Source organism: Thamnophis sirtalis, unplaced genomic scaffold (assembly GCF_051295495.1).
Source record: "Thamnophis sirtalis isolate CommonGarterSnake01/CBP01778 unplaced genomic scaffold, rThaSir2_p1.2 scaffold_3, whole genome shotgun sequence".
NCBI lineage: Eukaryota > Metazoa > Chordata > Lepidosauria > Squamata > Natricidae > Thamnophis > Thamnophis sirtalis.
Window position 1 is genome coordinate 51,848,162 of NW_028261383.1, and position 26,850 is coordinate 51,875,011.

Genomic DNA, 26,850 nt, shown 5'->3' on the forward strand with positions numbered 1-26,850 from the left:
GTGGGATTTCCGTATACAAACCGACAAAATACTGGCGCATAATACACCAGATATCACACTGGTTGAGAAAAATAAGGTCACAATCATAGACATCGCAATACCAGGTGATAGCAGGGTCGCCGAGAAGGAACATGAAAAAATAGCAAAATACCAGGACTTAAAAATCGAAATTCAACGACTATGGCACAAATCAGCAGTGGTAATTCCAGTGGTAATTTGCACACTGGGTGCTATTCCAAAAGCACTGGAATTACATTTAAAACAGTTAGAAATTGACAAAATCACTATCAGTCAAATGCAAAAAGCTGCACTGCTTGGATCTGCACACATATTAGGAAAATACGTTACGACGTCCTAGGCCCCTGGGTGGGGCCCGACTAGTAACCAACGCCAAATCCGGCGAAACAACTGGCCACTGTGATACAATTGTATAATAATAATAATAATAATGACAAAGGCAATCAAGAGTAGTACAAATAGTAATAGGTGCCTTGGGTGCAGTTCCAAAACAACTGGAGCACCACTTGAACACCATAGGCATTGACAAATTTGCCACCAGTCAATTGCAGAAGGCAACTTTACTTGGAACTGTTTCCATCCTGTGACGATATCTGTAACACCATCAAACATCCAGATTTGCCTATCCCAGCTCCTTGGTAAGGACTTGATAGGTAGACAAAAATGGAAAGCCCAGTCTGAACATCTGACTGACTGTGTGATGATCAATAATAATTTATAATAATTAAATAAAATACCTAAAACTAGGTATTTTAAAACTAGGTAACTAAAACTAATTTAAACCAACACCATCCACTGTTCTACAATATATCCTTGTAATTTACATTTCTTGTTTCTTCCATATATATGGAAATAATTATACACACACAGACATATTATTTGTTGTGGATTTTTTTCCCCAGCGCCTTCATTTTGAAGATCTCTTCAGCTCCACCCAACCATGATTTTCTTGATCTTGCCCTTCCTCTCTTTTGGAAGCATGGTATCTGTTAGGGATGTAATCCTAGTCTTGGGTTGGCAATGCATATATATAAGCCATGATTGAAATAATGTATCTGTCACTTTAAATGTTCAAGTGAGATGTGATTGGATGCTGTTGCTTTAATCAGCCATAAGAGAGAGTAGGAACTCCTACTGTTTGTTCCTGGTTGTTCCTGTATGTTTTCCATGCTTGTTATTGGAGTTGAATACTTTATATTGGATGATGGCTACTCTGTATGTTAGTTACCTGTCTACATGGTGAATCATGAGTTGAGCATCTATAAACCAAGTGTTGTATCATAGATTGTGTATATCATTCAAGACTACTTATTGCTTGTTTTGGAGAATGTTTATCCTACTTTTCTTTGTCAACGCAAGTAAAGTTATCCTGTTTTAACTTTGGTGGCTGTGATTAATAGTGTGACTATTCAGCAGCACATTCCTTGCTACCTTCTGCTACTCAACTCTAGTCTCCAAAAGGAGATATACTTAACAGTATCAATTGTACTGATTACTCAGCATTACCCACCTACTGACCTACGGAGTATACAGAGAGTTAAGCATTTCCTCTGAGTTTTCTCATCATCTCTTCTTTTGCTTTTAGTCTGAGATAGTTAATCTTAGGATCCTTTCTTCTTGCCATTCTCTTCTCATCCCATTTACTGCCTGACTCCCTGCCTGATAGGATGAAGCTCACTAAGAGCTCGGCTTTGCCATCTGTGGTGAATTTCATGTAATAGAACTTCTTTCTGTTCAAGTTACCAAGAGCTGCAGCAAGACTCCTTGTTCAGGTTCAATTCTCAATCTTCAAAAGCAGACAGATTGCTTTTCTCAACATTCTGTACCCATTGAGTCTTCCTTCAAAGATTTCTTTTGCAGCTCAATCCCCATTCATTTTATCTCCAACAAAGTACTTCTTACTCATCATTCTGGATTGAATTGGATTCAGTTTGGAATTCATCACTTATCAATCTTCATTTATGCAGTAATTTATTTACTGCATTTATTTATTTATTTTATTTACCTAGATAACTTTTGCTTTACCTTAAAGCACACTTAAATATCCTATTCTCACACTGAACTTATTTTATGTTTCAGCTGACAAACCTCTCAGTTCCAAATACGCAGACTTTTTTTTGCTTTTGTTGACAAACACTAATTCCTAGCTGTAGACAATGTCTTAATAGTTCTCCACCTTCTCCCTTTAGTGAAAATGTAATTTAATTATTCAAAATGTTATATAGCCACTCATCCTCTAACTAATTCCGGGCAGCTCCCCATCAAGATTCAAAATTCATAAACTGTCCTAATTATACGGATTAGATATTGATACTATTCATGTACATCAGTGGTGGGTTCTGGATCCCGTCCCAACCAGTATGCTGCAACAGGGGCCAGACGTCCACCTTGGGCACATCTGCTGTGCGTGTGTGCTCACGCGACCACCCCGCGATGCCCCAGCTGCTTGGCGAGGTCGTGCAGGCGCAGTATGCTGTGCGCACATGTGCATTTGTCTCGTTTCCTTCAAAAAGAGATAAGGAATGTGGTTGGTTGGGTGGGCCCACCTAAACACCATTCCGGTACAGTGGCCCTGCTCCCCGCTGCCACCGGTATGCCTGGAACCCATCACTGATGTACATACACATTCATCTATTTTTTTTCTAATTTCTTACCATGCATATAACTTGCCATCATTTATTCCACTTTCTTTTCAGACAGACATTTTTGGCTTTTGATACATTAACTTTCATATCTATTCTCCCCATTCCATCACCTGCTGTTCCAACATTTACTTTGCAAAAGGTTCAAATTCTCAATCCTTAACACTTCATTGCCTAAATTTAAAACTTGCCTTACAACCTGTTCACTATTGAACTATTCATTAAGAATTCAGTCTATATTACGCTTAACATATTCAGCAACCAAATGTCAACTCCATATTTGCATTACATTTCCATAATTCAAGCATATTCACTTTTCCGTACACTTTCAACAAATATGGAATGAACTTTTTTCCCTCAATGATACACTGAAGAGTAAATATCTGATCCCTTTCCCCATTGCCAGGGAGGAAAAATATTACATTGCTCGTTGTCATCTCCTGTTCCATTTCAACCAGAAGAAGAAAAGGTATCCCTAAGTTTTGTTCTATTGACAGAGATGGTGAAGTATACCTTGATTTTAAGAAAACCATAAATTCAGTTATGTTCTTTAGCACTCAAAGAATAAGAAGAAAAAACCCTTTAGCTTTAGTATGTTTAATGGGGTGGGGGTGGAGAGAATACCTGTATTGTTGACAATGGCATGCTTGGTCTCTGTTTTAATAGATGGGGCCTTTACTTAGACCATTCTATTATCAGGGGAAAGAAGTTATTTTTATCCCCCAAAAGCGATAGAAGCCAAGTGATGCCATGCGTGTGATTGGAATGTCACTGGAATCACCTAAAGAGACATAAAGAAGAATATTTTGTTTCCTGCTTCAAATTGGTTCTATAGCTGAGGTTCTGACTTTATCTGGTGATGTTCAGAGTGCTTAATGAACTATTGGTTTGGTATTTGGAGTATGCCAGACATTTGATCCTTCTTCTCTAATATGTGAGTTCTTGGGTAATATACGTTTGTGCCCCAAAAGGTTATTCTTTAACTAGCTTGGTATTTGGTGTAATTGCATCTAGTGGGCATTCTTACTTACTGTTCAGGAATGAGATCTGATACAAAAAAAGGAGATTATATTTTCATCTCTATTTTAGATTGAACCATAATGCCACAGCAGATACAAAAGAAGAAGACAAAATAATTAGCAGATCAACACCCTTTGTCCTTACGGATATCCAGTATATTTCAAGGGTCAAGTTGTCAACAGAATTTGCAACTTGCAACACCAAAACAGCCAATTAGAGGACTTCGTTAAGGACTTTAGAGCCATCTCTTCATTAAGAGTAAGAAACCTAGTTTGTTATTCATCCCAAGGACAATATTTCTATAAAGTTTAATTCACTATATGAATTCATTTGGAACAGAATTGTTAATTAAAGGTGAAATGGATGCAACAATCAATCAATCAATCTTTAAGAACATCATAGTATTAAGCCATCTATTTCAGCAGCCCCCAACCTTTTGGGCACCAGAGACGGATTTCATTGAGAGAGGGTTTTTTCATGGACTGGAGGGGGCATGAATTAATGTGTTGCCTGTATCTCACAGATGGGGCTTTCCTTGTTTACACAGACCAGTTTCTGGCATGCCATGAACCTGTATCGTCCCATGGACCGGGGTTTGAAGATCCCTCATCTATCTGATTCCTAAAGAAGATTTAAGTATAAGATGTGCACCTACATGTGTGTTTGTTTTCTTTATACAATTGTTTGTATGCCGCTCATCTAACACTTCTAGGTGGTTTATATCTCTTAAAACAAAACAACATAAGTTGAAAATTTAAAACAGCAACCATATTAATATATTAAATAATATTACCATAAAAATTCATTCTCATCTGAAAAGTTTCCTCCAGCCATCTTGCACAATGCCAGGTCTGTAGTTCATAAAGCTCCTCTCGTTTGGGACTTAATTTTAGACGAGAGGGCAGACCTGGCATGTATTACTGAAACCTGGCTGGGCCCGGAGGGAGGAGTCCCCCTCGTAGAGATGTGCCCAGAAGGTTTTCAGGTGCTTCATCAGCCGAGAGCCCAGAGAAGGGGTGGGGGTGTGGCCATTGTTATCCGAGAGTCTCTAGTACCTCGTAGGATCCCTGCTCCGGAGCTTGTCGGGTGTGAGTCCCTGCTGGTGAAGTTGGACCTCAAGGGTCAAGTGGGTTTGCTGTTAATGTACCTGCCTCCCAACAGCGTTGCAGCAGCCCTCCCTTCGCTCCTCGAGTCGGTAGCCGAGCTGGCAATTGAGTTCCCCAGGCTAATGGTTCTGGGGGATTTCAATTTGCCTTCGCTCGGTGAACACTCTGATGGGGCGCAGGAGTTCATGGCTTCCATGACAGCCATGGGCTTGACCCAAGTAATTCGGGGCCCAACCCACTCAGCGGGTCATATGCTCGACCTCGTATTTCTCTCGGAGCAGTGGACTTGTGATCTTGGTCTGAGGGGGAGTGAGATCATACCCCTGTCGTGGTCAGACCACTGCCTACTGAGGCTTGACTTTCGGAGACCAAACCCCCACTGTAGGGAGGAGGAACCGACCAGATGGTTCCGCCCCAGGCGACTTATGGACCCCTTGAGGTTTCATACGGAGCTTGGGGTTATTCCTGATACCCTCGCCCACAGTCCGGTGGAGACTCTGGTTGCTGCCTGGAACTCGGCAGCGACGGAGTCTCTTAACCGGATTGCGCCACTACGGCCGCTCCGAGGCAGTGGATCCAGGAGGCCTCCTTGGTTCACCGAGGAACTCCGGGAGAGGAAGCGCCGGAAGAGACGCCTAGAGCACGTATGGAGATCCAATAAATCCGAATCGAACTGAGCACTTCTAACATCTTGCATCAAGGAATACATCAGAGCAATTAGGACGGCGAAAAGAACTTATATTGCCACCTTGATTGCCTCCGCTGAGTCGCGCCCAGCCGCCCTGTTTAGGATAACCCGTTCCCTCCTAAATAGGAGGATACGGGGGATCCCCTGCAGGGTAGGGCTGAGGATTACGTCCAGTTTCTAGCAGACAAAGTTGCTCGGTTTCGGTCGGACTTGGACTCCGATTCCGCAGATCCAGCTGAGGCACAAGGGGATAATCTGGCAGACCATCGCTGGGTTGAGTTTCAGGATGTTGCCCCTGAGGACGTGGACAAGGCCATGAGAGCTGTGAGTGCCTCCACATGTGTACTGGACCCGTGCCCCTCCTGGCTGGTTGCTAACAGCAGGGAGGTGACACGGGACTGGATCCAGGCGGTTGTTACCACTTCCCTTTGGGAGGGGTTCTTTCCCCCCGCACTTAAAGCGGCGGCGGTGAGACCCCTCCTGAAGAAACCATCTTTGGATCCAGCCGTTCTTAACAATTATCATCCAGTCTCCAACCTCCCCTTTGTGGGGAAGGTTGTTGAGAAGGTGGTGGCCTTTCAGCTCCAACGGTCCTTGGAGGAAGCTAGTTACCTTGACCCATTCCAGTCCGGCTTCAGGCCTGGCTACAGCACAGAAACCGCTTTGGTCGCATTGACCAATGACCTCTGGAGAGCCAGGGACGGAGGCTACGCCTCCATCCTGGTTCTCCTTGACCTCTCAGCGGCTTTCGATACCATCGACCATGGTATCCTTCTGCGACGACTGCGGGAGGTGGGGGTGGGAGGCACTGTTTTGCGATGGTTCTCCTCTTACCTCTCGGACAGGTCGCAGTCGGTGTTAGTTGGAGGGCAGAGATCGACCCCTAGGCCCCTAACATATGGGGTGCCGCAGGGTTCGGTCTTGTCCCCCCTACTTTTCAACATCTACATGAAACCGCTGGGCGAGATCATTCGGCGGCACGGGATAAAATACCACCAGTATGCAGATGATATTCAGCTGTATCTGTCCGCCCCGTGCCAACTCAATGAAGCGGTGGATGTGATGAACCAGGGCCTTGAAGCTGTTAGGGACTGGATGAGGGCTAACAAACTCGTGCTCAACCCAGATAAGACTGAGTGGCTGTTGTGTTTCCCTCCCACTAATTCGGCAAGTATTCCATCTCTCAGGCTGGGGGGTCAAACACTATGCCCCTCAGACAGGGTCCGCAACTTGGGAGTCCTCCTGGACCCACAGCTGACGTTTGAACACCATTTGTCAGCTGTGACCAGGGGGGCATTTGCCTAGGTTCGCCTGGTGCACCAGTTGCGCCCCTACCTGAACCGGGAGGCCCTCACAACAGTCACTCGTGCCCTTGTGACCTCTAGGCTGGAGTACTGCAATGTGCTCTACCTGGGGCTGCCCTTGAAGAGTATTCGGCAACTTCAGCTAGTCCAGAATGCGGGCGATTGTGGGTGCACCTCGCTTCACCCACATGACACCTATCCTCCGCGAGCTGCACTGGCTACCTGTCGATCTCCGGGTACGCTTCAAGGTGCTACTTGTCACCCATAAAGCCCTTCATGGTAGTGGGTCTGGGTACTTGAAAGACCGCCTACTGCCAATTACCTCCACTCGACCTATTAGATCCCATCGATTAGGCCTCCTCCGAGTCCCATCTGCCGGTCAATGTCGACTGGCAACTACCCGGAGGAGAGCCTTCTCGGTGGCAGCTTGACCCTATGGAACGATCTCCCCGTGGAGATTCATACACTCACCACCGTCCAGACCTTCCGCACAGCCCTCAAAACCTGGCTATCCCGTCAGGCCTGGGGCTAAAGACTGTAACCCGCCCGAATGGTATGAATGTTGTGTTTTTTAATGATGTATTGTCCTACGTGTTAAATGTTTGTTTCCCCCCCCTCTTCGAGTTGTAAGCCGCCCTGAGTCCCCCCAGGGAAAAGGGCGGCATATAAATAAACTTCTCAATCTCAATCTCAATCTCACCTGCATTCCAAATAACTTAAAAGCACAACCTTAACAGCTTCTAAACACAGTAACAAATGCTACTAAATTGTTTTTGCCTTTACAATTAAAATGGCCCGTCAAATTGTATAATCCCTAATTCATCTTGTACACTAACAGGGAATATTTAATCCTCCGCTTGACTCCCACTTCCGTTACATTATTTTCATCAATATAGGAACTTGTACTGATTAACTCTCAGTGTCCTCTAGTCATCATCCATGTCCCTTCAGAGGAAGGATTCTGATTAAAGCACTGAACTAAAAGGGAAAGATAATAAGTCCTCATTATCTGTGATGCTGTTTACATAGCCTTGAGCCAGATATAATAAGCTCAATGTGTGTCTGCATATCCATGTGCACACATGAGGAGGAAAGTTTGAATTGGGTAGTCACCATCATCATAAATACTTTGCAATATGTATTTTGGTTTAATTTATTGGATTTACAGAGCCTTTTGTACATTTTTAAAAGTCTAGTTTCACTATAGTATAGTTCTGTGGATGACGTTTCTTCAGAGAAGAAAGCATTTGTTTAATCACTAAAGAGTTTTACTTGGATTATATTTTGTTTTGTCTTTGGTTGAACATCTGTGAAGATAGGAAGATCCTGGGATCTCCTTAACTCCTTAACTTTGAAATAGTCTGTTGGTAACTCCAAGATGAGACACTTATTCAAGAGGAATGCCAGTAATAGGCTTTCTGGTGATCTTGTCATAATTTCATATATCCTGGTCACAGTCATATTAGATAAAGTATGTTATTTACTTACTTCATTTTTTAAAAAAAAGTGTCCTCAAACTTTAGTGGTCATTGAACCAGATAAACTATATTTTTAACATTATAACAATATTACACAAGGGTCCCTGGCTTTTGATTAGTTAGGGCTAATAAAAAGGGCTAGATCTGACTGCCTCTAAATGAGCTTACAGCTTTTTGACATTACCTGGATATCAAAAAGCATATATACATTCATGCATTTAATTACACATTTTTACCTTCAAAGCAAGGTCTGTTTCATATTCCAGCACCACCTAAGATGCTGCTGACATTTTCAGCGATACATTTGATCTAGTAGAACTTTTAGACAATAGCAATAGCACTTAGAATTATATACTGTTTTACACTGTTTTACAGACCTCTCTAGGCACTTTACAGAGTCAGCATATTGCCCCCAACAATTTGGCACCTCATTTTACCCACCTAGGAAGGATGGAAGGCTGAGTCAACCTTGAACTAGTGAGATTTGAACTGCCAAATTGCAGTCCGCCGGCAGTCAGCAGAAGTAGCCTGCACTACTGCATTCTAAGCACCGAGTTACCGTGGCTCATAGACAAGGAAATTTCCAGAGCTTCCCCCTCTTAAAACCAATTCAAATCTGCAAGAAAGGGAAATAAATAGATCCAGGAAACTCTCAAACAATCAGCTTGACATCAATACCTGGAAAAAATAATCAAGCGGTGGATTTGTGGGCAAGGTGATTGGAAGCTAATATGGGCTTGTTAAAAACAGATAATTCCAGACAAACCTTGTTGCCTTGTTATATTAGTGGATCAGGTAATGCTGTGAATATACTTTACTTCGGTAAGGCATTTGACAAAGTAGACCACAGCCTAAGATGGAACTGTGTGGGATAGACAGTACCACCTCCACATGGATCTGCAATTGGCTGCCCAATCACACTGTGTGTAGTCCTCAATGGAATTACCTCTACAGGAAAGGAAGCATGCTGTGGGCCTGGGGTTCTTCAACATCTTTATAAATGATCTAGATGAGAGGATAGAAGTAGCGTTCATCAGATTTGCAGATGACACCAGATTTGAGGCAATTGCCAACAATTTGGAAGATAGACACAAGATTCAGATTCAGATTTGACCAACAAGATACAGTTCAGTGATGAGAAGAGTAAAGTCCTGCACTCAAGCAGGAAAAACCAAATGCACAGGTATTGAATAGGCTATTCCTAGCTCCACAGTAGTATCTGTGAAAGGGATTTAGATGTCCTAGTAGATCACTATTTAAATATGAACCAGCAACATGCTGCAGCAGCTGAAAAAGCCCATGTACTCCTAGACTGCATCAACAGAGGGATAGAATTAAGATAATAAAAGTTTCAGTAGTGCTCTGTACTTCACTAGTGAGGCCATGCATCTATTCTGGTCACCAAAATACAAAAAGATGCTGAGAATCTAGAAAAAGTGTAAAGAAGAAGAACAAAGATGATAAGGGGTCTGTGGGCTAAACTGTATGAATAATTAAGAGAACTAGGTATGTTTAGCCTAATGAAGAGAAGGATTAGGGGCAGGGGTGAAATCCACTTACCTTTGCTACCGGTTCGATAGCAATGTGAGCATGCATGAGTCACCGCTGTGTATGCACAGATGTACCGCACATCCCAGAGCGTCAAAATGACATCCGGGTGGGTGGGCAGAGCCTGCTACTGAGCGTGCCTGCAAAGGTAAATGAACAGTGAGGGGGGGGGGGAATCCACTGTGCCACACAATTTTGATTGGCTAGGAAGCAGGAAATCCTGCTTTCTAGCTAATATAAACCATGTGGCACAGCTGATCATCAGAAAAAAAATGTCAATGCATTTCTTTTACTACCGGTTACTACTGGTCGAGCGAATGGATCCGAACCAGTAGCATTTCACCCCTGATTAGGAGTGACATGAATGCTGTCTTCCAGTACTTGAAGAGCTGTCCGCTTATTCTCCAAAGCCTGAGGACAGAACAAGAAGCAATGGGTTAAAGAGACACAAAACTTGGAAATAAGGAGAATTTTCTTGACAGTGAAAACAATTAATCAAAGGACCTGCTTGTCTGCTAGAGTTGTGGATGCTCGATCACTGGAGATATTCAAGAAATAATTGAACAACAATTTGTCCGGGATGGAATAAGATCTCCTGCCTTGGGCAGAGGGTTGGGCTAAAGATCTCCAAAATTTCTTCCATTTCTATGAATCTAAGCCCTCTCAAGCTTTCTGAAAATTTCAGAAGCTAGCCGGAAGGCAAAATTATGACTCAGATTCTGACTGAATCTGAAAGAAAAAAATGCTTGAAGATTCTCTGTATTTTTATACCTGGAGCCATATCATTTGTCAATATCTTTATAATATTCATGATTTTCCTTTCACCTGTTCTTTTGGGATAGTATTATTTATAGCATTTGATTCAGTTTCATTCTTTAAAATATCACTGTCATTCTCATACAAATCTCTAAAATATTTCTTGCAGCACTTTTTCACTTTATATCAAATCATTTCCACTCCTTTTTAAAAAAATCCCACTTAATCTACTGGATGTTATTGCAGTAGTCCTTTTCACCACTTCTAAAAGAATGTTTTCTTTCCATCAAAATTCCTCTTCATTTTCTCTGCCTCTGAATCATAAATGTTCTTTGCTCCCTTTGGCAACATGCTATGCAATTGTCACATCTCTCTCTCTCTCTCTCTCTCTCTCTCTCTCCTCTCTCCTCTCTCCTCTCTCTCTCCTTTTTCTCTTTCTCTTCTTTTTCTCTCCCTCTTCTTTTTCTTTTTCTCTTCCTCCCTCCATCTCTTTTTCTTTCTCTTTCTCTTTTCTTTCTCTCCTCCTCTCTCTCTCTCTCTCTCACACACACACACACACACACACAAACATACACAGATTGTGCAATATACTTAACCACTGCGCTGAGGTGGCGCAGTGGTTAAATGCAGCACTGCAGGCTACTTCAGCCGACTGCAGTTCTGCAGTTCGGCTGTTCAAATCTCACCGGCTCAGGGTTGACTCAGCCTTCCATCCTTCCGAGGTGAGTAAAATGAGGACCCGGATTGTTGTTGGGGGCAATATTCTGACTCTGTAAGCTGCTTAGAGAGGGCTGAAAGCCCTATGAAGTGGTATATAAGTCTAACTGCTATTGCTATTGCTACTTATTTTACTTTCATTTTCTCTCAGCAATTGTTCCCTTATATTCTTTATTTTTCCTTTATCCACTCCCAACTCATCATCTCATCAGCCTTGCATACTTTACTTTAGCAGTATGTACCTGTGGTTGTTGGAATGGAATGGAAAGAAATTATTTCCATTCAAAGTATATTCTCACCCTTTCTACTTTCAACCACTTTCCATTCATTGTATTGGAGGAATCAGTCTATTTTCTATGAATTACTTTTACTTTCTCTTCATGCAGTCATTCTGCTTTTACTTCACTTCTTTCACTTTATTTGCAACTACATTAGCTGCCAGTTTGGTAAAAATTGGCCCAAAACATAATCAAATCCCAGTTTTACTCAGAGCAAGTTGATGTTATTCTGAGCAAGAAGGAAGCATGATTTTAAGGTCTACTTTTAAGGCAGCAAACTATGGTCCACATCCTTCCAACTTGAATGTGTAGGAAATTAGCACCCACCCCTCTATTAGAAGAATAAAAAATTATAGGAAATATTAAAAAAGGCAGACTATTATATTTCCCTGAATGAGAAATGGAGAAACATGTTTTTTAGACAGGAAACAGACTCACTCTTAATAGCCCACAGCAGATGTCAGAGATAAAGAGATAGCTAGGTCTATTCATAAGCAAATACCCTCACCCAAGATCCAACAAAGGTAGGATTAGCCCTCTACCATCTAGCAACAAAATTTACTACATGGCACCTGGAGAGATTACATCACCCAGCAAGATTCAACAAGCTTGGGACTCAAGACACTACAAAGTGATTTCTGCATGGTCTCATGGGAGTCTGACAACCAATCAGAATACATTTCCCACACAGGAACAGGAAGCTCCAAGGTGGAGCCCAAGAGAGGGTATAAATCATTCTCTCTCTCATCCATGTGATTTTCTTTGCTCAGGACTAAAAAACCCATGTGGTCCTTCTTCACCATTAAACATCTTTCCAAGCAGTCTCCATATTTCCTGTGTCACTTGGAACTGAACCCAGACGGATATTTCTTCCAACAAAAGTAAATGCAGTAAATGGCACACAGGCAGGAAGCTTGAATAAGAAAGTTTTGATATTTCAATGCCATATGGACCTTCTCCTGACTGCAAAGCAAGCAGGAAATAATGAGAGAAATTTGTCTCAAATGCTTAGAGAAAATATTTCCCAGCAGGTTAATATTTTAATAAAACATGGTTTAGTGATTGAGAGAAACATGATTTTGTATATTTTCCCTTAAACCTTTAACTTGATTCCTGCTTGTTACTCAGAAATTGATTCTTTGTGCTGTGACTAAATTGTCCAAAACAAATTAAGCCTGATTATGATCATTTATTTAAAATGGTTGCCATTGTTTAGAATCAAGCTGAAGGAGAGATTGCTCCTTTATCTTTCGTGGACTAACATGGTCGGGAACGCCTCCAAGGCATTAGCCAAGCATTGATTTGTCAACCTTGACCTTCTGCGTTATCTCATTGCAGAACTGACACTTCATTTCTCAAAGCAAGACTTCCTCTCAAAATTTCAGTGTCCAGATTACACTATTGTTTATATGAAAGAAGGATGGACAACTGTCAATAAGTGGTATAAATGAAAGAGTGCCTCGCCCCCAAGGTCTTTCATGAGTGTGTTTGAAAGCTATCATTGAAACAATCTCTGGTTTACAGATCATTTTTGCTCTGTGGCCTTCAGCAACTTCTTATTCTTAGGCTTACTTTCCTGCTTATATAAAAACAGGAAAAACTGTTATCAATGCTTATTTTAACAGAGGTGCTCAAGCAAGATTGAGAATGTTTGGGGGGGGTATTTGATTAGGGACTTCGTGGCTCAGTGGCTAAGACACTGAGCTTGTCAATCAGAAAGGTTGGCAGTTCGACGGTTTGAATCCCTAGTGCCGCATAACAGAGTGAGCTCCCGTTACTTGTCCCAGCTTCTGTCAACCTAGCAGTTCGAAAGCATGTAAAAATGCAAGTAGAAAAATAGGAACCACCTTTGGTGGGAAAGTAACAGTGTTCTGTGCACCTTCAGCATTTAGTCATGCCAACCACATGGCCACAGAGATGTCTTCGGACAGTGCTGGCTGTTTGGCTTTGAAATGGAGATGAGCACTGCCTCCTAGAGTCGGGAATGACTAGCACATATGTGTGAGGGGAACCTTAACCTTTACCATATTTGATTAGAAAGTAAAAATGATCATCTTAGCACAACCTGTGTACATTAATGCAGCTCTATCCAAGAAAACAGAAGTGGAAGATGGATAACTTGCTGGGTATAAGTTTACATTTGGAGTCATGAAATCTCAACAAATATAATTTGCCTTTAAAATTGTACAAAGATAAATGTGTTCCTTTCATATTCGAGATAACTTTCATGGCATCTTCCTTCCTAGTACATATATACAATTTCTAAATATCTCTTGGCAACTTTTACTGAAGAACATGTACTTTAAGATTCCAGTTTTAAAAGCAGATGGGAGAAAACTGACAGGAGAGAAGAATGTGAAAAGTATTGCTAAACCTAGATCCAACCCAGTGGTAATAATCTCCAGTATTTAGGAGTGGTTGCATTCCCAAAATTGAAATTATTTTCCATATTACGAATGTTATTGTACAGAATATCTATACATTTATTTGTACATATTATCCACTTCTTGCTAGTAAAACCAAAACCAAAAAAGGGAAGCCTCTTTGGGTATTGTTAACTGACTACATGAAAATACAACATTTTTTTAAAGACTGAAACTATATAGGAAGTTAGCCAGAATTCTCTTTCTAGCAACTTGTCTGTTAAGAGATTTGAGGCCAGAAAAGGCAAGCTGCTGATTGGCAGGATTGGAAAACAGATAGATTTGGAAGGATCTGATCAAAATTTCCTCTGGATTATGCATAGATAAGCCAACCTAGGAGAGAGATGGACAAGTGGTATCTATATTAGGAGCCATGGGATACTATTTCAGGAATATTTTATCATTAATGCTATTCCAGGAAAGTTTTATCAATAATAATTGTGGTACTCTTTGTCCAGTGGATAATCTATCAATTTGTGTTAGTGGTTAGAATGCAATATTGCAGGCAAACTGTGTCCACAGCTAGGAGCTCAATCCTGACTAGCACAAGCCTTGACTCAGCCTTCCATCCTTCCGAGGTCAGTAAAATGAGGACCCAGATTGTTGGGGGCAATATGTTGACTTGGTAAACGACTTAATGCTGTAAAGCACTATGGAGCAGTATATAAGTCTAAGTGCTATTGATATTGCTATGTTAGAATCCTCCGTTATAAAGCTAGAGTTTTGTTTAAGATGTGGTAGGATGAAGTTGAACAATTGAGCCCTTGAGATATTATTCCAGGAATATTTTATCATTAATGCTATTCCAGGAATGTTTTATCAATAATAATTGTGGTACTCTTTGTCCAGTGGATAATCTATCAATTTGTGTTAATAGTTTCGTAGTGGTCATGGAATGTAGGGGAAAAAACCCTCATTCAAAGTAAAATAAAATTTCTTCTCTTATAATGTTATTTTCTTGGTATATTCTACACAAAAAAGATAATGAAATATGGGGGGGTGTGTGTGTTAATTGAACATAAACGTAGTAAAGTCAGGTTTCAGCAACTTTAATTTCAATTAATGATGTAGATACCTTGCATATATTTGATGAAAAAGATTTCTATAAGAAAAAGGAATAATCTTTTACTTACTGCATGCAGAGATTTCATGATTCTGTTCCACAAACTGTTTTATTTTTTGTACCCAGAGATCAAAATAGTTTTGTGGCAATGTTCAGTTAACTGAACTGAAGGTGGTGGTAAGAATGAAGAGCAAAGAGGAAAAGGATTTGAAAAGGATAGTGGGAGAATTTTGAAAGGAAAAGGTGTTTCTGAATAACATGCTCGACAGCTTAAATGCAAGTCAAAACTTCATGAGATGTAAAGGTTATTTTATGACTGACCTTTCTCCAATTCTCTAAAGGTACATAGATTCATTTTTCTTTCATCAACCAGTATTTCCAATTGATTGTTAAATGCTTACATTTCTGTGAATCATAATCAAACTAAACACAAGCGAGATTAATCCTGACACCTCTATATCATTTGAGACACCCAGAGGTGGACAAATGCTCTAACACTTTCTTCAGATTTTTCCAAGTGCTTTATTCTTCACAAAATAATAGTAGGTTAAAAGATTGGGGAGGGGGAGGACAACCTCCAGCCAAAACGTTTTGCAGAGGTAAATTTTCAACTCTGTAGATTAATTTTATAATACTTATCTGATTGTGAAGGGTGACAAATACCTCCAGCCAAAACATTTTTCAGAGGTAGATTTTCAACTCTGTAGATTAATTTTATAATAATATGGTCATAGAAAATCTGGTCTCATTAATACTAGGATATTAAGTAGGTCTTGCAATCTGCTCTGTGAGTAAGACTAATTTCATTCTACGCAAAGGATATAAATCACCTCCAGTTTCCAGATGAATGAATTTATAACGAACTATGTATTTCAGAAATTGTCCTCTGCTTTTCAAATGCTTTCTCCATACATTTGTAAGCTCAGATAGCCATTCGAGTTTTCAAGTGCATTTTTTCAAAATGGTTCTTGGAAGGTCCTCAGAATTTATCAGAGTGTCAAGCACTTGTGGCTTTCCCAGCTTTTCCAGAAGAAATCTATTTGTCTCCATCTGTGTAATAGAGACAGGCTTGGAAACTTCCAAAGATAGAAATGCAAATAATAGTTTGCAAATGCAAACTATCTGAGATTATTTAATGCTGTAACTTACGGGTGATTTCTATAATAAAGTATTTAATGCATGTCCACCATGGCAATGATGGGATGAATCCATTTGGATATGCCTAGGCCAAATATGTCAACTCCTAAAGTTTTCATGGTGAGGAAAGGGGAGGGAGCGCATTCCACGCACACTTTTGCCTGGAAGATCTCAGATTACCGCAGCAGATGTGGGAGGGGTACACCTCATTGGGGAATGTGATTTATGACACAGACTGAGGGGAGGGGAGGAACAGGGGTAAAGTTCAACTATAATTCAAATAAGGCTAAGATCTGACTGCGAAAAGGTCTTGCCAAAAATAAATGACTATTTTTCTTTTGAAGTTTGATCCGAGGCTCATGAATCAATTAGGGCAGTGGTCCCCAACCCCCGGTCCGCGGACCGGTGCCGGGCCGTGGAGTACCTGGCACCGGGCCGCGCAGCGGCCGGGGGCCATGATCGCTGCAGCTACTACACCACCTCCGCCCCCTCCCCGAGTCAGCCGTCCCCTCAGTGAACGCCTCCACCTCTTTCTCCTTTCTCGCCTCAGTCGGCTCGCCTGGAAGCAAGGCGAGGAGGGGGCGGACCATGCGCTGGAAGCGGAGCCCTTGGAGGCCCTGGCGGCTTCCCCGGCGGTCGTTGCTGGCCGCTCTCTTCTTTTTCTCGCTGTCCTCCTCGTTCCTCTACTTCGTCTATGTGGCGCTTCCCCGCCCGGCCTTGGCTTGTGAGAAGGAACGGCGGGAGAGGTAGAGAGAGAGAGAGAGAGAGAGAGAATGTCGGGCAGCCGAGGGCAGGGGGGTCTTTTGAGGGAAGATGGGGGTGCGCGATTTTGGCGTGCGTGCGCCCTCCGCGGGCGTGGGTGGGGGGCTGAGAGGAGTCTAACGGTAGCGCAGGAAAGGGGAGGGTATGAGCGCCACCTGAGGTGGTGAGGGGCAGTCGCCAGATTCAGGCTTGCCTCTCTTCCAAATGTATATATGTATGTATGTATGTATATATATATATACATACATACATATATATATGTGTGTGTATATATATATATGTGTGTGTGTATATATATATGTGTGTGTGTGTATATATATATATATATATATATATATATATATATATATATATATATATATATATATATATATATATATATATATATATATATATATATATATATGTGTGTGTGTGTGTGTATATGTCTGTAGTCCATAATATAGTGATGATTTTAAAAAAAATTAGTTGAGCACATGGAATCTTTTTTCTTTTAGTATATTTTGGAGGTGGGGGCCCACTTTGTTATTTAAGATACAACGCCCCACCACCCCTGCACGCGCTCAGCGGGCCACGGTAAAATTATCAAAGGCTGACTGGTCCGCGGCAATAAAAAGGTTGGGGACCACTGAATTAGGGCATTTTTTGGACAAAATATTTGTTCAAATAAATGTTGGGTTTAACATCAAAGGAACAATGGTGAAAGAAATAAATTAAAATAGCAAAAAGCTTTTATGAAAATATATATTCATGCTTTTCCCAAAGGTGCTTGGTCATGGACAAGTCAGAGATAAAGAAGTTTCTTGGAGGAGAAGCAAAACATCTTCAAAGAAAAACAAGAAAGTCCAGTTGCATCTTGAAAAAGCACCTTTGAGACAACCATGTCCTGGAAGACTGAGAATCTCCTTAGATAGTCAGTACCATATAACTGCATTGCTTCGATTGTACAAAAATATCTGTTCGGACCAGAATGGTCTAATTAATCAAGTTATAGCCATATCGATGTCAATTTTATTCCCGTTTTGTACTTGCTTGACTCTTTCAAAAGGTTCGGATTGACATTACTTAAGAGAAGCCAACCAAACCACATTTAGGATGCTATTTAAATCATTCTTTTATCCTACCTATAATCTATCATTTCTGTTTGATTGAGTTGGTGGCTTTGCTCTATCATTCATAACTGTGCTAGTAAAAATGTAGGTCTGCCAGTCAAACCTGTCATCAATGTTTTATTGTGTCAGATCATGTTGGATCCCTGGGACATCTTCTGTTACTAGCTTGTGAGGAGTGATAATAGCTGCATGACATTCAATTACAGAATTTGATTAATTTTTAGAAATTGCAACCCACAGGATGCCAATTATGAAGGACCAATTGAGAGCACAAACACCATGGCCACTTGGAACAATTTGCCAATTTTGGCAAGAAATAGAAGGTGTTTTTATAGTCTACATCACATCTCTTTAAAGTTGGAACTCTCTCACACCTGTTCTAATTTGCAAGCTAATTGCATGGATGAAAGATCTATACAAAGAGAAACCAACTGACCAACCAAACACACAACTAAGCATTTTTCAAAATTGGTTTGAAAAGAGTGTTCTGGGTCTTGTGTAAGGGCAAGAGCCAAAACAAGAGGCACAATTGCTTTAAGAGCTTCATTAAATTAATTAAATCAGACACATCTATTTCCAAGCACATATAGAAAAGAGGGGGGGAGAGGGGAGGCTTTAATGAACGGCAGAGAAGTACTGTGTGGGCCGAAAGTTAGAAGTATTTTTGGATCATATTTGAAGCATCCATAGACCTAATAATGCTATTATTGTTTCCTTGCAGTGTTTCGAGCCAACCAAGAGAATTCTGGTAGCCTCAATTAATACATAACCTGATTGTCCTGGAAGGCAGTCTGGCACATTTCAACCATGTATAATAAACAATCATTTGGCAGGAAGAAATTTCTTCTCACATTAGTCTCTCCCTCGCTTCATTTATTATAAGTCACACTTTAAAATATTAAACAATGCATAAAATCAGCATGGAATAACTATTGCCTATAGAGAGACATCATTGGTGAGCAAAGAAGCTTGAGCATCTTTCAGATACAGGAAAACACCTACTTTAGTTGAACTGGGAAAACATTTTAAAATCCATTATTTTATCCTTTTATCGTATTGTACTTTTTTTTTCAGATCGTTGCATTAGTGAGACCATCTGGGAATCACCACAATGAATGCAGATCCTCAAGTCATTAAGATATTTTATTTAAGAGACACGATATAAAAACAACTAAAAGCCATACAAGTCAGGAGAAAAGAATAGTAAATTGCTTAAAAATAAAGTAAAATAGCAATTATGGCCAGCAACTGCTAAAGAAATACCCACATCTGACTCCTAAAAAATATGAAAGATAAAACAGCCACCGAAATACTACAGAATTAAAAAAAAATTGAGATATTTGCTTAACCAAAAACAGAGATATTGAGGTCTAATAAGGACATAGTTTTCATCACTGGGAGCACCTAACTTGAATGCCCAAATTAACATTTGGACTATGAACAAACTTTCTGATTTTATGGCCTAAGGTGCTACCAATTATTGCAGTGATTACAGTGTATATGTGAGTAAGTCTGCTTATATGTGCATTTCCATGCATGTATTATAGAAAGAGACAGTTCAATTTATTTTAAAATGCTTTCTTTGGGAATGAAAAGAGTTCTCTTATCTCAAGAAAAACTTTCCAGATGTAGCCTCTGGAATAAGGCTTTGACAGCTGACCTTATTTTTACCACACCATCTATCATCAAAACAACCCAGGAAGGGTAGTATATTACAGCGGTACAGATGAAGTATTCCACTAATATATAATAAAAGCAGTGTCATCTTGATGATGTATTTCCTGTAATATAAGTTACCTAGCAGAAATATTTTCTAGAGGCTGGAATCCTTCAAGGTTAATTTAGAAGAAATATTTATGTTGTGATTCTTTGTGGAATTGGGAAAAGATAAACGACTGAGAATGTATCTGCAAAAGAAGTCAACCTCTTCATCTAGGAGAGGAAAGCACTAAGAAGACAATGGTGCCCAATTTAAACACTTTAAATGATTATAGAATTTGCAGGGAAACCTGTCAATATATGCCTGTCTTTCCTATGGCATGGGAAAGACAGTGTGCCTGGTGGCACTCTTCCACCAGGCTGTTGTTTAATGCATTTATTTTTCATTTCTTTTACTTGTGTGGGAAGCCCCACTCCTAGAAGAATTAAATATTTTGAAAAAGTATTAAAAAGGCAGATTATATTTCCCTAAAGGAGAAATGAAATTCAGAAAGCAATCCCCCCACACACACTTTTTCTTAGTAGCCCACAGCAGATGCCAGCACTTAAGGAGATAAAGAGCTTATTGAAAGAAGAAGCCAAGTATCTAGATGGCTCTATTCATAAGCAAAATAAATACTGCAGGCAGAAATCCATTCTAGGCAGGATATTTCGAAATTCCTTGGCAGAATGAGAAGATTAGAAAGCAGCCCCTCAACCAAGATCCAACACAGGATGAAAGCCATTAGCCACAATAGGAATTGCCCAATACCCAGAACACAAACCCCTTTACTGCACCATCCCCAGAACAGTCCAAATGTCAAAGTCACAAAAACTTACAAAGATCCACCCACTCTAAACTCCATTTTGTCAGCTGCCCAGAATCACATGAGGTTGGTGGTTCTGCTTCATCAATAAACATTTCTTTCCAACATCTCCCTCTTTCCAGGATTTTTTCTCCCAGCGTGGAATTGCTTAGAACTGAATCAGATGGTTTTTCCTTCCAACGTTTGTTATCTAATATAAAATAAATACATGAATAAGTAAACCACCAGATGAGAAAGTGATCGCTTTATGTAAACTTAATACAGAAAATTACAGATTTTTGACATATGACAATGACATTATATATTTAGAGAGAGAAAAGGAAGAATGGGGGCAGCTGCACTTCCAAGGGAACCCACATCTGAGATGCTTAGCACTGTGAAAATAATAGCCGCCATTTGTTATATGGACAGTACAGTTAAAGTTAAAACTCTCTTTAAGGATTATTGCTGATACTATTGTGTACAGAGCTTCCAAGGATGTAGTGGGTTGGGCGCAGTGGTGGGTTTCAAATTTTTTTAGAACCTCTTCTGTAGGTGTGGCCTGCTTTGTGGGAGTGGCTTGCTGGCCATGTGACCAGGTGGGAGTGGCTTGCCAGCCATGTGACTGAGTGGGAGTGGCTTGCCAGCCATGTGACTGGCTGGGCGTGGCCAACGTAAAATGTGGTGAAACTCACTTATCAATGCTTTTGCTTAGCAACCAAAAGTTTGGCTCAGAAACTCTGGCATTTGAAGCACGCAAGTCTTAAAGCTCTCAGGTTACAAGACCCTTGCACCCATAACCCTTTAGGAAAAAAAACCCAGGGGTGTTCAAACTTGACAGCTTTAAGACTTGTAGACTTCACTCCCAGAATTCCTCCTCCAGTCATGTTGGCTCAGGAACTCTGGCATTGAAGTGTGGAAGTCTTAAAGCTGTCAAGTTACAAGACCCTTGCACCCCTAATCCTTTAGAAAAAACCCAAGGATGTTCAAACTTGACAGCTTTAAGACTTTAAGGTTTAAATAGGACTCTTAGAGGCGGGCGGGGTGATTGGTGAGCCAGCCAATCAGTGAGCGGCGGGTAGGGCAAGCATGGTGCGGAGGGTGGGGGAGGAAGCTGGAACCGGTTCTAAACGGTACTGTAGATTTGTGGAACCTCTCCTATAGAAGAGGTTAGAACTGGCAGGAACCCACCCCTGGTTGGGCGTGAAACATGAATTTGTTTATTTGTTATTTCAATTTGTACAGCTGTCCATCTCAAATACATGGCTTCATATTGATGCCAACATACATAATAGCACTAATCTAAACCAAAAAGTTTTTTAAATTATGGTTATCTGCTTAATTATTTTTTTCTAGTTTTATGATGCCATTCTCCAGCTAAAAATAGACCCGCAATGCATGCATGCATGCAAGGCAGAAGTGGTATTCAGCCGGTTCTCTCCAGTTCAGACGAACCAGTAGCGGCAGCTGTGGGAGGCTCCGCCCACCCACCCCGACATAATGCGCTCACATTTGTGAACCGGTAGGGAAGGTAAGTGAATCCCACCACTGATGCAAGGCACAGAAAAATAGTTACACTAATGTTAATCGATTATGGTTATTTTGATCTCATAGCAAGACAATGGCACAGACTCAGACAGTATTAACCGATTCAGAATTTGATATAGTACTGATCACAGGAGCTTCTCTCTTGTCCTCTGCTATCTTTCACCATCAAAGTGAAGACAAGATGCTGGTCATACAAATATCTTTAAAATACTTCTCTTATGAAAGGCAGTTTGTAGAAAATGTGCAGTTCCTGCAGTTAGTCCAGAAATTATAAAAAATGAATTTGGTTACCAGTGTGTACAAACGGTTGTTTATTTTGTAAAAAAAATACAGTTAAGGAAGGGCCAAACTTAACACTAAAAGGTACAGAAGAAAGAAGGAAGGAAATAAACTGTGGCCATGGCTGTTGTCTAGGAAGAATATCTGTTCGAGATACAAAGAAGCCTCTTTTCAGCTCTTGTGACTACTCAGGATATAACAGTGAGCATCCATTAACATCCATTAGAAGCATGCATTCATGCACATCATGGCCCACTTTCCTTAGTTTGGAAGGATGTGCAGGAGGTTTCACTGGATGTGACTCAGAGGTTTTATCCTTCAAGGAATTCCTGCTATATCTGACTTTGCAATATTATAAAAGACTGAATGTGAAGACAAAAGAAAAGCTGACACATGCTATGATGTTGGGAGAAGATTCAGAGAGGGTGATCCTTGTCTTTTATTCTATTCATGGTAGGCCTAAATGGAGTTCAAGTCTAAAACTGTTTTATTAACACTCTATGAAATGAAGGTGACAAAAGAGAAAGAGGCATAACAGGCCAAACCATAAAAATATTTAGGTATATATGTATGTGTCTATCTCCCTATCTCTCTATATCCATCTATCATCTATCTACCTATCATACATATGTGTGCATATATGTATAGGTGATATATACATATACATATATATACATACACATAAATATATTGTGCATATATGTATAGGTGTATATGTTCACACACACAAACACATATCTACATACACATAGATCAAGTGAGATGAAGGACAAGATTTTAAACCAGTAACCAGCATATAAAATACAAAAGAGAAGTATATATTTGATATAAACCCTTTAAATGTTTCATTTTAGGATTACATTGGAAGAATTTCAAAAGCCCATCACCAACATATGACATTTCAAGAAGACTTGGAATGTTCTATGTTACTGTTCTTTTTTTAAAAAAAACAACAACTATTTTTTTCCCACATATTGAAACTATTAAAATAAGAGCAAGATTCTGTAATAGACAATGCAAACATGCAAAAAGCATTTCATTAATATTTTTCAAATTTTTATAAGGGAAGTGCACACGCTCTCGAGAAAATAGATGAATATCTAAAAAATTACCAAGGATGACAGAGGTATAGAAACAGTTTATGAATGTACCTATAACTATAAGGGGAATTTCTGAAGCTTGGGAATTGGTGAACACCAGTGGGATTCAATTTTTTTTACTACCGATTCTGTGGGCATGGTTTGGTGGGTGTGGTGTGGCTTGGTGGGCGTGACTTGGTGGGTGGGGCAGGGAAAAGATACTGTAAAATCTCCATTCCCACCCCACTCCAAGGGAAGGTTACTGCAAAATCCCCATTCCCTCCCGATCAGATGGGACTCGGGAGGCAGAGAATAGATGAGGGTGGGGCCAGGCAGAGGTGCTATTTACCGGTTCTCTGAACTACTCAAAATTTCTGCTACTGGTTCTTCAGAACTGGTCAGAACCTGCTGAATACCACCTCTGAGTGACACTCATATTGTGATTAAAAAGGGAAGACATTTTAGCTAGCTATTTAGCAACAGCAATAGCACTTATATACTGCTTCCCAGTATTTATAGCCCTCTCTAAGTGGTTTACAGAGTTAGCATATTGCCCCCAACAATCTGGGTCCTCATTATACTGACCTCAAAAGGATGGAAGGTTGGGTCAACCTTAAGCCATCCAGAATCGAATGCTGGAGTAACCAATGAGTTAGCCTGCAACCTCCGCACCGCCACTGCTCTTGATTTTATGGTTATAATATACAAGTATTAATATTAATGCTATTTTTAAAAGCATACACACAATTAAAGCTAGCAGTCAAAAGCACTTTAGCAGATAAATAAAGTGATTTTTTAAGATCATTTTTCTCTTTGTTGTCAGTCTTGTGGAAAATCCCATTACCTTTTCAATGAGCTGTAATGAGACTATGCATGTTCCTTGCTTTTCCCTGATATATACATTCTGCTTGAAATTATTCTGTTAATGCCTTCTGGTTGTAGTTGGCGTTATCAAATAAATGAAGTGTTTCAATGGTAATATACAAATATTTACATTCATGTTAACAGGAGTTGTTTTAATAAGTTAATTTTACAGTGGAATGGGCCACTTTCTTTGGATGTGAGGTAGACAATTACAGGTGGCGCAATTCAAAAGAGGAATGCAAATTTCCATTTTTCATTATTTTTCCTAGAATGTTATTAATTGGAGTGGGCTGACTATAGAGTTTTCAGTGGTATAATTTTGTATTATTTGGGGTGAACTGTACCTTTAAGGGTAGAGATGAGAACAGTTATGCCTCCCACTCCCCCTGCAGGACTCCTGCCTCCTTTGGAGGAGGATTATGCTGACCAAATTAGCAATTTTGCCAGTGAATTGTGGCAGTATAATGTTGAGATACTGAGTGTGCAAATGAGGAGGTAGAACATACATATAAGCTGTGGGTCATGTATCCATAATGCTACAGATTTAAGCAATTAGCTAAATGAAGCATGCAAATCAGTTTCAGAAAAATCACTTTTAACTTCCTTCTATTTTAACCTCCATTTAACTCTATTTGTTCATAACAATCAGAGCAACCTTGGCCTATAAAAAGAATGAGAAAAAGCAAATGCTTCACACCAATGTAGTTCATATTAGATCCACATTTTAGATTGAAACAATCTTTCTACATATATACATCTTTATAGACATATAAATATCACTTTATGTGCATCGTGAGTTTCATACAATGATCAGAACATTGATTAACAAGGCCAGAAAGTTTAAAAATGTACATTATAGAAGAATATCTTGAAAATTCTACTAATGCAAAATATAATGACATGAGCGGTGATGTATGCCCTTAGAATTATGCATATTGCATCTTTACTCCAATTCAGTAACCAACTGAATTGGTTACCAGTTTGCTTCCAAGTCCAATTCAAAGTGCTGGTTTTGTCTTTTAAAACCGTACATGGGGAGGAAGAACCCGTGATTTGAGAACAGCTGGGGAACTAGAAGGTTCTGCCGAGCTATATGAAAACCCAGCCGGCAAATCATGGTCGAGAGGTCCTTTGTGGACCGGAACAGTCCTGAAGGGACGGGGTGCAAGGAGAGGCATTTCGGACAACTGTGGGGAGCAAGGTAAGCTCCCCAGCAGGTCTGATTCAATGCTCTCTGGAGATTGGCAGCAGGGGTGGCGACCATCTTGGAATGACCGTTCTGGGCCCGGTGCATCTGGAACAAGATTGGTGCAGGTGCAGAGAAGGAAAAGGAGTGTTAGATCCAGAGGAAGATTGGCTGATGTAAGATTAAGATAAACAAATTTTGTTGCTTAAACATTTTCCGGAGCTAAGCTAGCACCTTAACATCACTTGGAATACGGAGGGTGGAAAGAAAGGAGGGAAAAGCTGTCAGTGATAGAATACCAAGCCCAAGGAGAACTTTGTTTATAAATTTGGAACTGGAAAAACTTAAAACTAAAAAGTGGGGGGGGGGAGACTAGGACAATTTGAGTATGGATTTTGAACTTGTGGTTCAACTACCGACAAGATTCGACAAATTAGTTGTACAAATGAACAACAAAAGTCACCTACTGGAGAAAGGAAACACAATACCATTTTGAAACAAAGAAATAGAAGAAGTGTGTGGTCCATCTTTTTACTTGACTCTACTTAGTCTACGCTGGAAGAAAATAAAGAACTTTTGAATTTTTGAAAAGGACTGGACTATTTTGGGACCTGATATCAAAGAGTTTGAAATAAGAAGAAGAATTAAATCAATTGTGGTAAAATATAAAAATATTAAAATTGTACTAAACTTGATCATGGAGGGTTGGATGTTTGAGGAATTGTTGGAAATGTTAAAAAAAGGCATGAGCAATATTAAAAGGTAACAAAGGGGTAGAAAAGGATCCAGAAAAATTGTTGAAATTGAGATAGAAGGGAAACAGACAAGTAACGCAAATGAACAAGAAATTAACAAGGTAGAAATGGAAAATAAAATTCAATGGGGCAAGGCTAGTGAGACTTATAGAGGCACAAAGAGAGGAAAAAAGGAAAACAATATCCGAAAAAGAAATTAGCCAAAAATAAATATAGATATAACAGGAGATGGGAAAGAGAAATGTGGGGGAGAGATATTCAAATACTTTGTTGAAAAGTGAGAGGAAAAATACAGAAGAAAAGATATAATATAAGACACATAAAAAGAAAAAAAAGAGAAAAGAAAACTTAGGAACAGGTGTATAGTAGAGTGATATGATCTAGTAGAATGAAATGAAATATTGTAAACAAGGCAATAATATGTTTTAATTAGGATGTGTGGCAACTTATTAAAACTTTTAAAGATGTAGAACAATTACATTAAATGATGATCATATAACATTTGAATTTGAAGACATATGTTGTTAATGAAAAATAGATGGAAAAGAAATGATAAGTTGACTTATTTTTAAAGAGAAGGGAA